This window comes from Phodopus roborovskii, unplaced genomic scaffold (genome assembly GCF_943737965.1).
Source record: "Phodopus roborovskii unplaced genomic scaffold, PHOROB, whole genome shotgun sequence".
In the NCBI taxonomy this organism is placed as follows: domain Eukaryota; kingdom Metazoa; phylum Chordata; class Mammalia; order Rodentia; family Cricetidae; genus Phodopus; species Phodopus roborovskii.
The window spans coordinates 11,535,445-11,548,948 of NW_026126585.1; positions in this window are offsets into that span (position 1 = coordinate 11,535,445).

Consider the following 13,504-nt stretch of genomic DNA (forward strand, 5'->3'; position numbering starts at 1 on the left):
GAGCACTTCTGTGTGAACATGAGTTCAAATCCCCAGCACCCACATAGAAAGCCACTTGTGGTCACACTGCATGCCTATAACCCTAGTGCTGGTGGGTGGAGACAAGAGCTGAGGCTTGTTGGCTAGGCAGTCTAGATCCTCAAATATGGGCTCCAGGTTCAGTGAGAAACCCTGTCTCAAGGTGAAGTGTGACACACACACTCACACAAAATGTTGTGACCAAATTAAGAACCTCCAAATCACCAAGAGACCCATTCCAACACAAAAGCAGAGAGTCCTTTATTATTTAATGAGTTAAATGTGTTAATTCGGGTCTTCAGTCCCTCCAACATGGCAGGTGGGAGCAAAAAGGACCCAGGAAACCTTAAGGAGGGGAATTTATTGGGTAGAGCATCTGGGACATTCTCTGGGAGAATGTCACCCCAGGGCAAGTAAGCACCACACTGAGCATGCAGCCACCAGGCAGCAGCAAGAGGGTGGCTTCCCAGACACCAGTCTTTGCCTGGCCCCACTGTGGAACTGGAAGTTCTTCAAGTATTGGGGGGGAGAGCAGCTTTCAACTCAACTGGATCAAAAGATCTAAAGATAGACAAAGAAAACACGCAAAGAGAATGTGTAAATCAGATCATTTGGGAAAGCTAGCAAAGACGAATTACAGAATAGGTGGGGAGCCAGAAAGCTGAGTCCCAGCCTTATTTCTTTGCGGTAATTAAACCCTTGTTGCTCTCTGCTTGCTAGCAGCTCTCTCTCTCTCTCCTCACTGAGAGCAATTTGATGGGGAGATGTGTGGCGGCATTGGAGGAATTGGAGGGGAGAAGTAGAGGGGGAGAAATGATGTAGATATAGTGTGCTTGTATATGACATTCTCAAAATACTGGTTCATAGATTTAAAAAAAATGTCTATTTGTGGTTCATCAGAGCCCCCTGACCTCCACTCTGTGGAGTCTTCAGGCTCTTCAGAACACATAGCTTACATTCTTATGGCCACTAGAAAACAGGAAAAGACTTCTGGATGGACCAACTAGCTGCCTGTCACAACTTCTCATGGCTTTGCATGCAGGGCTCCTACAAAACACCTAGAAGAAGACAGGGCTGTGGCTCACGCCATCCCTACCGTATACCTGCTCTGAAGTTCTCCAAATACATAGCTCCCATGCTAATGTGTGTACTTCACAAACCAGCTGGCCTGGGGCAAGTGTGGACGTGTAGATTTCACGCACAACAGATCAGTTTCCAATCCAATTATAGGAAGTAATAATTGACCACATTTACAGTAATTTCCCACGCTTTTAACCTGTGTCACTAAGGAATGGTTTCCTGCACAGTCAGGTCCAGAGGTTGAGTTTCCTCTACCTTGGAAAGCCCCATGCTAGAGCATCTCTGCACATCCCTCTTTCTCTTTGTTCCGCCACCCTGGCATCGCCCGTGATTGCCAGGCTCGGCAGACTCTTGGCCCGTCCCTTCCTTCTGGCCCCTTCCCAACTGGCTCTCTGGATGTGAGGAGATCATCTTTGTTTCTGAGGATCTCTTGAACTTACCCCATCATGCCTAAGAAAATGTGTATTCTTGAATTTATTTTGATGCTCTGCTTTCTGAACCCTAGTGTGGGATTTGGGGTTCTGGGGGTCCTTCTCATGCCATCGTGGCCTGTCCTCCTTTCCCATAACCTCTGCCAAGGGAGAGGGGGGGTCGTCGGGACACTTGGGTGACCACACCTACTGGCAAGCAGAGGCAAAGGGACAAGGTGAAAGGGGTCTCCAGCTGTCATTGCTTGTCCTGTGGATGAGATAGAGGGGGTGTGAAGGGCCCTTTGAGGGCTCAGAGACTAAGGGGTGCTATCCTGCTTTTTACAGTCTTTCTGTGGCTCCAATGTCTGGCTCCTGGTGTCCTGTCCTACAGGCTCTTTGCATTCTTCAGGCTTCTCTAGAGGAGCAGAACATGGCAGTCTCCTGACAGAAAGGCTAGACTCCAGTAAGTTGTTCAGTTGTCTCTGCTTCTCTTTCGGTCTACATTAGAATCACACACACACACACACACACACACACACACACACACACACACACACACACAAATAGGTTCTAATACAAGCCAAGAATACCTCAGCAGCAGAATTAACGAACTTGCCATAGACAGTGAGAGTGAGCAGGCCAAAAAGCAAAAGCTTCTCCCTTCCGTGATTGTTCTATGTACGCTGCCACCAAAAGGCACGGCCCAAATTCTGGATGGGCCGGCCCACTCCAAATGACCCGCTAAAGAAAATCCCCCATGGGCATGCCCAGGTGCTTGGGTGTTGGTTGATTACAGAAGCAGTCAAGTTGACAAGGATCGGTCAGCCCAGAATGGCTGCTTCTCTCACTGCTAATAAACTGTCTCCCCTTGGCACCTTAGGGATGGAAGGGTCAGTTTTGGCTCACAGTCCATCATGATGGGGAGTGAGGAGGTAGGTCACGTTGAATCCATAGTCAGGAAGCAGAGAGAGGTGAATGCTGGTGCTCAGCCCACCCTCTCCTTAGATCTTCCTGACCGCACTCTCACGGACACACCCAGAGGTATGTTTCGGTGATTCTGGACAAGATTAAGAATCACGGAACCCACATTTACTACTATGGCATTTCATACACATCTACAGTGGGCGCCAAACAAATTGAGGCAATTAGCATTTCCATCTTGTTTCTCTGGAGACTTCAAACCCTCTCTCCGTATCCACAGCATTACTTGGTTTGGGCTCTCAAGTGTCTCCAAAGCTCATATGCTGAAAGTTTGGTCCTTAGCTGGTGTCACTATGGGGGAGTGATGGAAATTTTAGAATGTGGAGCCTACCTTAAGGAAGTAGGTTGTCCTGAGTCCCTCTCTGTCTGTCTGTCTGTCTTACTGTCTGTCTGTCCCTCTCTCTCTCCCCTCCCTCCCATGGGATAAGCAGGTGCTGACATACTCACACACTTCTTCTCTCATGGGGTTCTCCCTCAGCATGAGCCTCGAATCAACAAAGTCAAGGACAATGAGCTGAAACCTACAGAGCTGTGGGCCAAAAATGAAGATTCTTCCCTTTAAATTGTTTGTTTTCAGAGATCTGGTCACCGGCTGTGCCATATCAAATCTATCCCTCCTAACACCTTACATTTGGTACCAGTTCTCCAATCTTGCCTATTAATCTTCCTAGCCTCTAGTAATTAACACTCTGCTCTTTTCTACTTTGACATCAATTTGTTAGCTTTCATATCAGGAACAGAATATGAAGTTTGTATCTTCCTGTATCTGGCTTATTTTGCATAACATTAATATCCTCCATTTATAAATTAAATTACTCTGTTATCAGCATATACACTTAATAATAAATAATATCAAATATGTTAATTTAATATTTAAATATTATATATTATATAGGAAAAAATAGTCTTAAAATGTATTTAAGAACACATAAATGACAAAAGGCAATCCTATAAGGCAATCAAGTTGATGGGTCATGGGGTTGTTTATCTATGTATGGATAACCAATTTCCCTGGCATCCCTTACCAAAGTTACTGATGGTGACAACTAGTTTTATCATTTGGATGCAATGTAGAGTCACATGGAAAGAGAGTGCTATAAGGAATTGTCCAGACTAGAATGGCCTCTGGCCATACCTGTGAGTGATTTTCCCAGTGGGATTAGTTGAGACGATAAGACCCACACTGAATGTGGACAGCACCATTTCATGGGATGGAATCCTGGAGTGAATGAAAAGGACAGAGGGAGCTGAGCACTAGCATTCATTCATTCATTCATTCATTCATTCATTCATTCATTCACTTCTCTCTGCTCTTGATGGTGGATGTGATAGGACTTGCTGCTTCAAGTTTTCCCGTACCTTGACTTCCCCACAATGGTGAACTGTCACCTGGAACTGTGAGCCAGCAAAACCTTTGCTCTCTTCAGTTGCTTTTATCAAAGTATTTTATCATAGGATAGATAATGAACTAAGATACCAGCCTTCACTCCAGTCATTCTGAGCACCGTTGTTGAAATTCAGCTGGCCTCAAATGCATGGGTTTACTTTTATGATCTGTTGGTTTTTACACTCACGCCATGCCGTTTCTGTTACTGGATTATGACTTGAGACTAGGTCTTTATGATACTCCTGGCATTTCTCTTTTTGTTCAGTGTTTTGTAGCTATTTGTGGTCTTGTCTGTTTCCATATGGATTTTAGGATTATTTTTTTCCTGTTTCTATAAGGAATACTGTTGGTGTTGGTGGGAACTGGCACTGAATTTGTGGCTTACTTTAAATAACAGGGATATTTTAACAATATTAATATTACTTTTTCCAATCTGTGAAAAGTCTTTCTTTCTTTGCATCTCTTCAATTTAGCTCATGTAATTTTCACTGTAGAGAACATCCACTTCCTTGACTAAATTTATTCCTAGGTACTTCTGGTAGCTATTGTGAGTGGAGTTATTTTATGCTTTCTTTCCCAGTGAGTTCATTGTTGGTATATAAAAAGGCACTGAGTGTTATGTCCTGTACCACCACTGGGTAGGTTTATGATTTCTAATGGTCTTTTGGTGAATTCTTTAGATTCTGTATAGTTAAATCCTTAAACAACAAGGGAGATGGGAATGCTAATCTCCACATACACAAAACAGAGTATAACTTTTGGCTTCCCCCTAAAATAACTAATAGTTAGCAGTTGGCCAGAAGCCTTATCTCAGCAGAAGCAGCCAATGAACATATATGCTGTATATTGTCAGATGCTGGAAAATAGGCAAGGACTTAAGGAATTGTCTTTTACTGGGATGCACACTTTGTTGGAGAGAAAAACTGTTCATGCAGTAAAGATCTGTGACATGCATGTGGACTTTTAAATAGGTAATCACAACACAAGCTCACCAAAGTAGCAGCAGGAGGTAGCCATAAAATTATTGCAGTCATACAGTGCTACTGTAATAAATTTTATGCAGATATGATTGGATGCTGTGTCTTTGTTATGTGCATGCTTCTTTTACTGTGAAGGGCACCAACTATGGTCTACGTTTATGTGCATGAGTTTTATTTAATACTTTTTGTTGTTGTTGTTGAGACAGTGTTTATCATGTAGCCTTTGGCCAGCCTGCAATTTACTATGAAGACCAGGGTGGCCTTAAACTTGAGATTCTCCTGTCTCTGCCACCCAAGTGCTGGTTTGGAGGCAGCAAGTTTTGCCCACCAGCAAGTTTTGATAAGTGTGTGCATATGTGTTTGTGTTCTTGTATGCATGTATGTGTGTGTATGGGTGAGGAAGACACAGGTCAGTGTCATGTGTTTCCCTGAGTTGATAGTTAATGGTAGTACATGTATTGTTTTGCACTCACAGCATACTTAACTTTTACAGTGTATGTGCTATAAAATTCACCTGTGAATCATTTTAAATTGTTGCAATAATCAGAAGGAAACTTTTCTTATCAGTAGATCTGTATAATCCAAACCCATTGTTCAAGGGTCAAGTGTTTATATGGTCATACCATCTACAAACAGGAATATCTGGCCACCTTCCTTCTTATTTTTAAAGATTTATTTTTTTACTTTCAATAATGATGTTGTTTGTGTGTGGGTATATGGACAGTTACCCATAGAGGCCAGCCAGAAAAGGACAGCAGATCTCCTGGAGCTGGGGTTATAGATGGCTATGAGCCACCAAATGTGGGTGGAGGGAACCGGACTCCAGTCCTCTTGGAAGAAGAAAGAATTCTTCACTGCTAAGCCATCTCTTCTGCCTGCTCTCTCTGTCTGTTCCTATGCCCTCAGCATCCTCTTCTTACACCATGAGCTGAGGCTTTTAGAGGTGAAAGCAGACCACTGACAGCTTTGCTTCACTCCAAATCTTAGAGAAAATGCTGTCAGCCCTTTGGGTGCTGCATGGTGTTTGCTGTGCATTCATTATCTGATAAGCAGCCTTTGATGCACTGAGGTTTATACCTTCTGTGCATAATCTGTGCAGAGTTTTTATCATAAAGAGATGCTGAATGTTACTGAATTCACACTGCATCACTCAGTGCAGGGTCTAATTGTTGTAGATAGCCAGTAAATACTTGCTAAATGAGAAAATAGGATCGGGTGCTCTTAGAGCTTAGATACGGTCAGACTTTTCAGTCAATGGTTCAAAAAAGTTACATTAATACTAGAACCTTCCTCTCCTAGTCACAATTTCCATTCCATTGCAAAAGTCTCCCCTGCTAGCCAGGTGGTGATTAGGTACGTCTTTAATCCCAGCACTTGAGAGGCAGAGGCGGGCAGATCTCTGAGTTCTATCTAGGCCACCATGATCTACAGAATGCACAGAGAAACTCTGTCTTGAAATCAACAAGCAAACAAAAGTTTCCCTGCCATCAAGAGAATATGGTGGTACCCTTCAAGCAGCATTGTGATGATTGCTCTTGTCAATGAGATGGAATTCAGAATCACACAGGATAAAAGTATCTGAGCATGTATGTGAACAAATTTCCAGGCTGTAATAACTGGAGCGGGGAGACCTGCCTACATGAATGTGGGTGGCGCCATCTCACAGACCGGGATACGGAACTGAATAAAAGATTTGAGAGTAAGCTGAGCGCCTGCATCCCTTTCTCTCTGCTTCCTGACTCTGGGCAAATGTGGCCGACTGTCACAAGACCCTGCCACCATGCCTTCCTTGCCATGGTGAACTGAGTCACAATAAAAGCTGCTTTTATTTGCTTTTGTCACGTATTGGTCACAGCCATGAGAAAGTAACTAACAGAGCATCTTCCACACCCTTAAACCAGCCCAAGGCCCCTCAGTCAGCCCAAGACCCAGCTGCTGATAACAGCAGCTGCCAGAACACTGAACACCAACTCTGTCCTGCGGCCTTCGGCTGCCCCTTGACTCTGCTATGGAATTCTTGCGTTGGTGATGGACTGCGGGACTACCAGATGGCTGCTAATAGTGCAGTCTTGCCTGAAGTTTGGTTGTACTGACTCTTTCTGCCCGCACACTGCATGATGACAACAAAGCAATCTCTGTGAACTGAGAATGAGGATTCTTCCTCGGGGAAAGCTTCCATGACACTGAGACTCTCAGAGCAATTGAGGGGCCTATGCTGGGCAGACTCATGCCTCGGCCGGCCGGGACTTCTTACTTACGCGTGCCTTCTGCTTACTAATCCTTAAACCAGGTATCAGGATCCTGAAGATGAACTTGAGAGTGCCACTGGCTTCTGTATTTGTTCCTCTTTCCACTACAGTCACATTGAATAAATCTCCTTTCTTGGCTTTTCACAGATGCTATCTGTTTAACTGGAGTCTTTAGATGGGTGGGTGAGCCTAGCTCGTCAGGGTTGCCAGGGCCCTGGCTTGGACCCTAACGACTCTGGCAGCAATCACATCTGCAAAAAAAAAAAAACCAATTCCAAAAAAAAAAAAAAAAAAAAAAAAAAAAAACCCTCATGTTCTGAGATTCTAGATGAATGAATTCAAGAGGAACACTATTCAAACCAACACAGCAATGTTTTTACAGTAAAGTAAAAACTCATGAAAAAAAATGATTCATGAAGAGCAAAATTTCAAATTGTTGGCTGAAGGCAAAATCCTCCACTAGGATTGACTTACCTCACTCGCCTGCCCTAGACTCAGCCCAAATGAAGCCACCTCTGCAAGAAGCCTCGAGGACAGAATGGTGGGGTAGAAAGTGTCCTGTGACTTTTCCTTGGGAGCACACATCTACTCAACCCAGGTAGGGCACAACAACATCACCCCAGGCAGAGTAGCAAACACTACTTAGGGTAGCACAACTGTCCAAAAAAAAAAAAAAAATCCACCCAAGTGTAGCATGGTGAACTATCGAATTTGCTGTGGTTACATACAGGCTTGTGAGTTACTCAAAGGCAGCTTCATCACCAAAAGCCCACCCAGGCAGTGGGGGTCAGCAGAGCTGGGCTTGGTCTGGAAAATAAGGACTGGCCCCTTCAGGAAAGCGTGATCGTTCATCCTCCATCCCACCCTGGGGAGAGGTTGTTGCTGGCCCATCCAGAGGACTTGCAACCATTACAACTTGCTAAAGGCTGGTGAGTGCGACCAATAAGGAGAAAGAGAATCTTACAGGAGAGGAAGATTCTGGGGGGGGGGTCCCAAGGCCCCCTCCTGGAGACTCCCACTTCTGAGACGCTTCGCATAACACCAGCGGGAAGTGTGTGTTGGCGTAAAGTTTGTTGCCTGGGTTCTTTTTTCTCTCTGCATGGGTTTGAAGACCCTGGTGACACCAGAGTGGGTGACAGCTTGTAAAGCTGAATCCCCGAGGCTCTTTGTCCTACTTGCAGGAAGCTCTGCACAAGTGTCTCCTCTCTCCCGTAACTGTTTAATCTTCTAGCCTTAGGGCAGGGCCTCCTGAATCTCCTAACCTTCTACCTTCCCAAGCCTTGTAAACCGCATGACTTTTCTGAGCCTTCTGGATTGTATGAGCTTCATGGGACTTGTAAATCATATGAACTTCTAAGCCTAGTCAGTTTCCTTAGCTTCCTTAGAGACCACAGCCTCCCCGCTTCCCCCGGCAGGGAATACTTCAACTTAAAGGAAACCATACACAACGAGAGAGTTTAACTCATCCATCTTCAGCTTTGCTGGCCCCAGCAGATTTCTCCTACCGCTTAGTTCTATAAATGTTTTTTTTTTTTTATGAGGAACACCTATCTGTTTCAGGGGTTTGACCTCCCAGGTGCCCTCTCTGTACCACTTGGGTTAGAAAGGACTTGTAAACAAGCGCTGTTGGAAACTGCTCTTTTTCTCCTGGCATGAGCTTGTCCACACTAAAATGACTCCGTTCTTAATGAAAGAAAAGCATTCTGGGGGAGTAGCGGGGCCTGTGCCACAGGCCAGACGAGATCTCATTACTGCTGGGAGCTTCAGAGACAGATCAACCACAACCAGCTCTGGAAAGCCTTCCCCTGGCCCTGTGTGCAGCCCTAGGAAAACAGACCTTCGTGATCAGCTAGTAGGTAGTGCCGTCTACTTGAAAAGGCCTCTGAAATTGCCAGATTCCATCTCTGCCTGGATGTTGGTTTCCCAGTAATTGATGGTAAGAAATAGCCCAGCCAGAGCTGTAGTGACTCAAAAAGTAGGTCATAAATATCTTTGAATCAAATTACTGAGACTAATTCCTGGCAGCAAACACTACAGCAAGTGGGCCTCTGTATTTGTTTTTCTTCCTTTTCTGGAATTACAGAGACAAAGCATGGAAATGTTCATGTTTCCTTCACTCTGAACAAAGAGGAAGGACAGAGAATTCAGTATCATTCATATGGACACACGTTTCGGTACGTATAAAATTCAAAGCACTTTCTAAGTGTAATTTCCATGAAATCAAACTGACAAGGTTAATCGTGACTTATCCCTGTTTTTAGAAACTTAAAAAAAAAAAAAAAGCCTCAGAGAGAGAAAGTCCATTCATTCCGACCCCAGCTAAGCCTTCCTGTGACTCACAAGCTATACACATGCAAAACAGCAGTTCTAATCGGATCGTGACTCTACAGACGCAGGCTAAAGGCAAAGCTGCTCTGGGTCACCAGCCTTTTAAATGGGTGACACTGGGCTGTGTGAGCCTCCAAGCAAATGGGAGAACCGATGGAAAGCTGGCCAAGGCAGCTCCTGCAACCACAGAGCACCTAGGGTGAGAAGGAGTGTGAAGACAGGAGACCAGCTAGCCCGGTGTAAGCAGAACTGTGCAACAAGAAACTGCCCCAAATCAGGTGGAAAGATGAGGACCAAATCCAAGGGCGTCTTCTGGCCTCCATGTAAGTGCCGTAGCCTGTGCATGCCCACACTGTTAAGTAAGGAGGTGGCTGCAAGAGCTGGTTTAGTGTAGAAAGACACTGGGACATATTTTCGGTGATGGGGTTATTTAATAACAACAGCCACCATGACAGGAGAGGCTGGGGGAAGAGTTCCAACAGCAACCCACAGAACAGAGGGAATTCCTTGCTGACATAGAAATAATATTCCTCTTACATGAAGAAGAAGGCTAAAATAGCAGTGAGGGCCAGTGAGATGGTTCTGCAGATAAAGACATGTCTCATGAAGCAAGCCTGGCAATGTGGGCTCGATGCCTGGGGCCCACGTGGTGGACGAGGAGGACTAACTCCTTCAATACTCCTATGGCACCCATACGTGTGCCATGGTGCATGCATGCACACACATACATGCATACATACATACATTAAATTAAGAAATCAGCAAAACCCTATACATACACTTGATGAGCGGTGGCCCTTCTCTGAGATGCCAACAGCCATCTTCCTCAGCTTTCTAACCCCTCTTTCTCCTAACCCTGGAGCCTAACTTTTGATAATTTCTAACTCTGCTTCATACTGTCTAATGCTACTAAGCCAAAGACCCAGTTTAATGGAACTCTTCTGGCTACCTCAGGTGACAACAGGAAGCTGTACCTCTGTCACTGCCACAGCTGACAGCTCCGGCAGGCACCCAAGTCCTTCTCACTTAGCTGAGTCCCAGGCCATCCTGTCCTCACTCACAGCCCAGAAAGGATGGAATCACCTCCCCACTTCAGCCTCTTCCCTGTTTTGAACTTCAGACCCTTGCAAGACTGGAGAGATGGCCCAGCAGTTAAGATCCCTTGCAGCTCTTGCAGAGGACCCAAGTTCTGTTCACAGTACCCACAAAGAGTGACTTACAGCTGCCTGTAACTCCAGCTCCAGAGGATCTGATGCCCTCTTCTGGCCTGTACAGGCAGTGCACTCACGTGTACATACCCGCATAAGTCAATAATAAAATACTTGAAAAAAAGAAGCCTATTGAAGAGTTTCTCTGTTCTAACAACAAAACCTCTCTCAAGTGAATTGTGCTGCCGCCCTCTAGAGAAACTTAAATAATTTATTTTTGTTCCCACTGCATATTTAATTGAATTCTTCAGAGCCATTAAATCATGTTGCTAGAAAATACTTAACGGTATGAAACAGTGCTTGTGGCATTTAAGTGGAAAAAAAAATATTAGAAAGTGTATGATGGAGAATCCTGATTATGTGGAAGTGTGTGTGCTTGATTGTGAGGAGAGGGGGAGGCTTGTAGTGTGTTGTGGTTCAGTGTTTTTCTTCCTACACCCATCTGCCTGGGGCAAGGCCTTAATACACACACCAAGAGAAAGCTGTTGCTGTTCATCTTTGTTTGTTTGTGAGGGGGGTCTCTCCATTTAGTCCTGGCTGTCCTAGAACTCATGATGTAGGCCGGGATGGGCTGGAACTCACCTCTGCCTCCTGAGTGCTGAGAATAAAGGCATTCACTGCTATGCCTGCCCTGCTATTTAGCTTTTGATGTTCAAATACGGTTTTACCCCCGGGGTAGGTTTGAAAGTCAAGAATAGATAAAAGAGGACTTTTCCTTTCCTAGAAAGGTTGTTCCTCTGGTGCTGACCAGCTCTCTCAGCAACCTGGAACTCCCAGACTCAGCTAGGCTGGCTAGTCAGTGAGCCCCAGGGATCCACCTGCCTCACTAGAGCTGGGATGATAAGCATGAACTACCAAACCTTTCTCTTGTTATTGTTGTTGTATGTATGTGAGTGTGAGAGTCTGTGTCTGCTTATGTTCACATCTGTGCAGATGTCTAGAGAGGCCAGAAGAGGGCGCCAGGTGCTACAGGAAGAAGAAAGCTGCCCGGCATGGCTGCTGGGGGAACTAAACTTGGGGTTCTAGGGAGAGCAGTAAGTGCTCTCATCTGTGGAGATATTTCTCTGTCCCCATGACTCTTTAGATGCAGGCTCTGAGGATCATATTCAAGTCCTCATCTTGCAATGCAAGTACTTTAGTGGCTGAGCCATCCTCCTAAGTCAAGTCAATTCTTCGGAGGCGACCGTGTAGTTCACAATATTACAAATCATTGCTAAAGTGACATTTTTGCAACCAAAGTATCTACGTGAAATGAGATCACAGGTAGTTTCCCACTTTTGTTATGTCATATGGCACGATTCAGTTAAAACTTTGACCCTGTAATTGAAAACATTATCATGGAAGAAACTCCAGCACCAGGTAGATTCGCTCTCTCTCTCTCTCTCTCACACACACACAGGTAGATTCTCACACACACACACACACACACACACACACACACACACACAAATCAAATATTTAAGAAAAAGAAAACCAACCTTAAAAACCCTCCCCCAGATTGAAGAAAACTAAGAACATGGGAAAGCAATTTTATACTTTTATTTTTTTAAGTGTGTGTGTGTGTGTGTGTGTGTGTGTGTGTGTGTGTGTGCAGATGCTTATGGGAGAAGATGGTGTCAGATCCCTCCAAACTGGAGTTGCAGGTACTGGCAACCGAACTCTGTTCCTCCACAAGAACACATTTTTAAGGCAAACGTTATTCCGATATTGAAAGCTACCAAAGTATTTTATGAAAGAACATTATAAATCAGGATCCTTCAAAATATAGATATAAGAGTCTTGATCAACATATTAATAAGCAACCAATTTGGCAAAAATCTCTTCAAGCTGAAAAAAAACTTGTTTACTTGGCAGTGAGAATTCCAAGTCTATTTGACAGGCCTAAATACCCTCACATAAAATGACAAGTGTTCACCACAACATAGAATCTTCATGACATCACTGTTTGTGTTAGAAGGAGATTGGAAACAACCCAAGTCTCCAGCAATAAAGGTCTCATTATATGGGTTACTCAGTAGCATACAATGGGACACTATACAACAACGATGACAATTGCCTTATTAAATTGAGAAACCTCTGAGTTATATTTGGTAAACTGTAAAATTCCAATCACTGAGACGGGTTTTGGTGCTTTTACTGTTGCATTTGAAAGTGTAAATGTAGGAGGCTCGGGAGATGGCTCAGTGCATGAGTGCTCACTGGACTGAAGCTTGAGGTAGAATTCAAATGTCAGGCATCCATGCCAACAGCCTTCTGTGGAATACAAGCAATTCCTGCTCTGGATAGGCAGACACAGGAGAATACCCGGGACTCTAAGATAACTGTTCCAGCCAATTTGTGAGTTCCAGGTTCAGTGAGGGACCCTGTCTCAAAAAATTAGACAAAATTTGATAGAGGAAGACATCTACTGTAGGCAGTCAGCTCTGCCCCTCACACACAAGCGTGCACGCGTGTGCACACACACACACACACACACACACACACCACCCCTCACTCAGGGTTGATATTTCCATTCAGTGTTTAATATCTTTATTCCTTTGCCTACCACCTCTTCTAAAACAAACAGAAACTGGCAGCGGAGAGCTTTATTCAAGCTCAGGCTTGGGTAAATCGGGGCAAAGACCATGTGCCCTCTCAGAAAACCACCCCGTGTTTTTGAAGGGTGTCAGAGGGCTGTATGGAGCAACGGGTAGAAAACCTTAACTCTTGGAGATCTCTGTTTGCCCTTGGATGTCTAGTAAGTAAAGAAAAGATGTCTCCTGGAAGGCTGAGCACCAGGAAAGAAGGAATAGTTTAGGAAGTGACTAAGGTGATGTGGAGGGTGAGCCTGGAGAAGCTCCCTATTCCTTGGGTATTAGTGTTC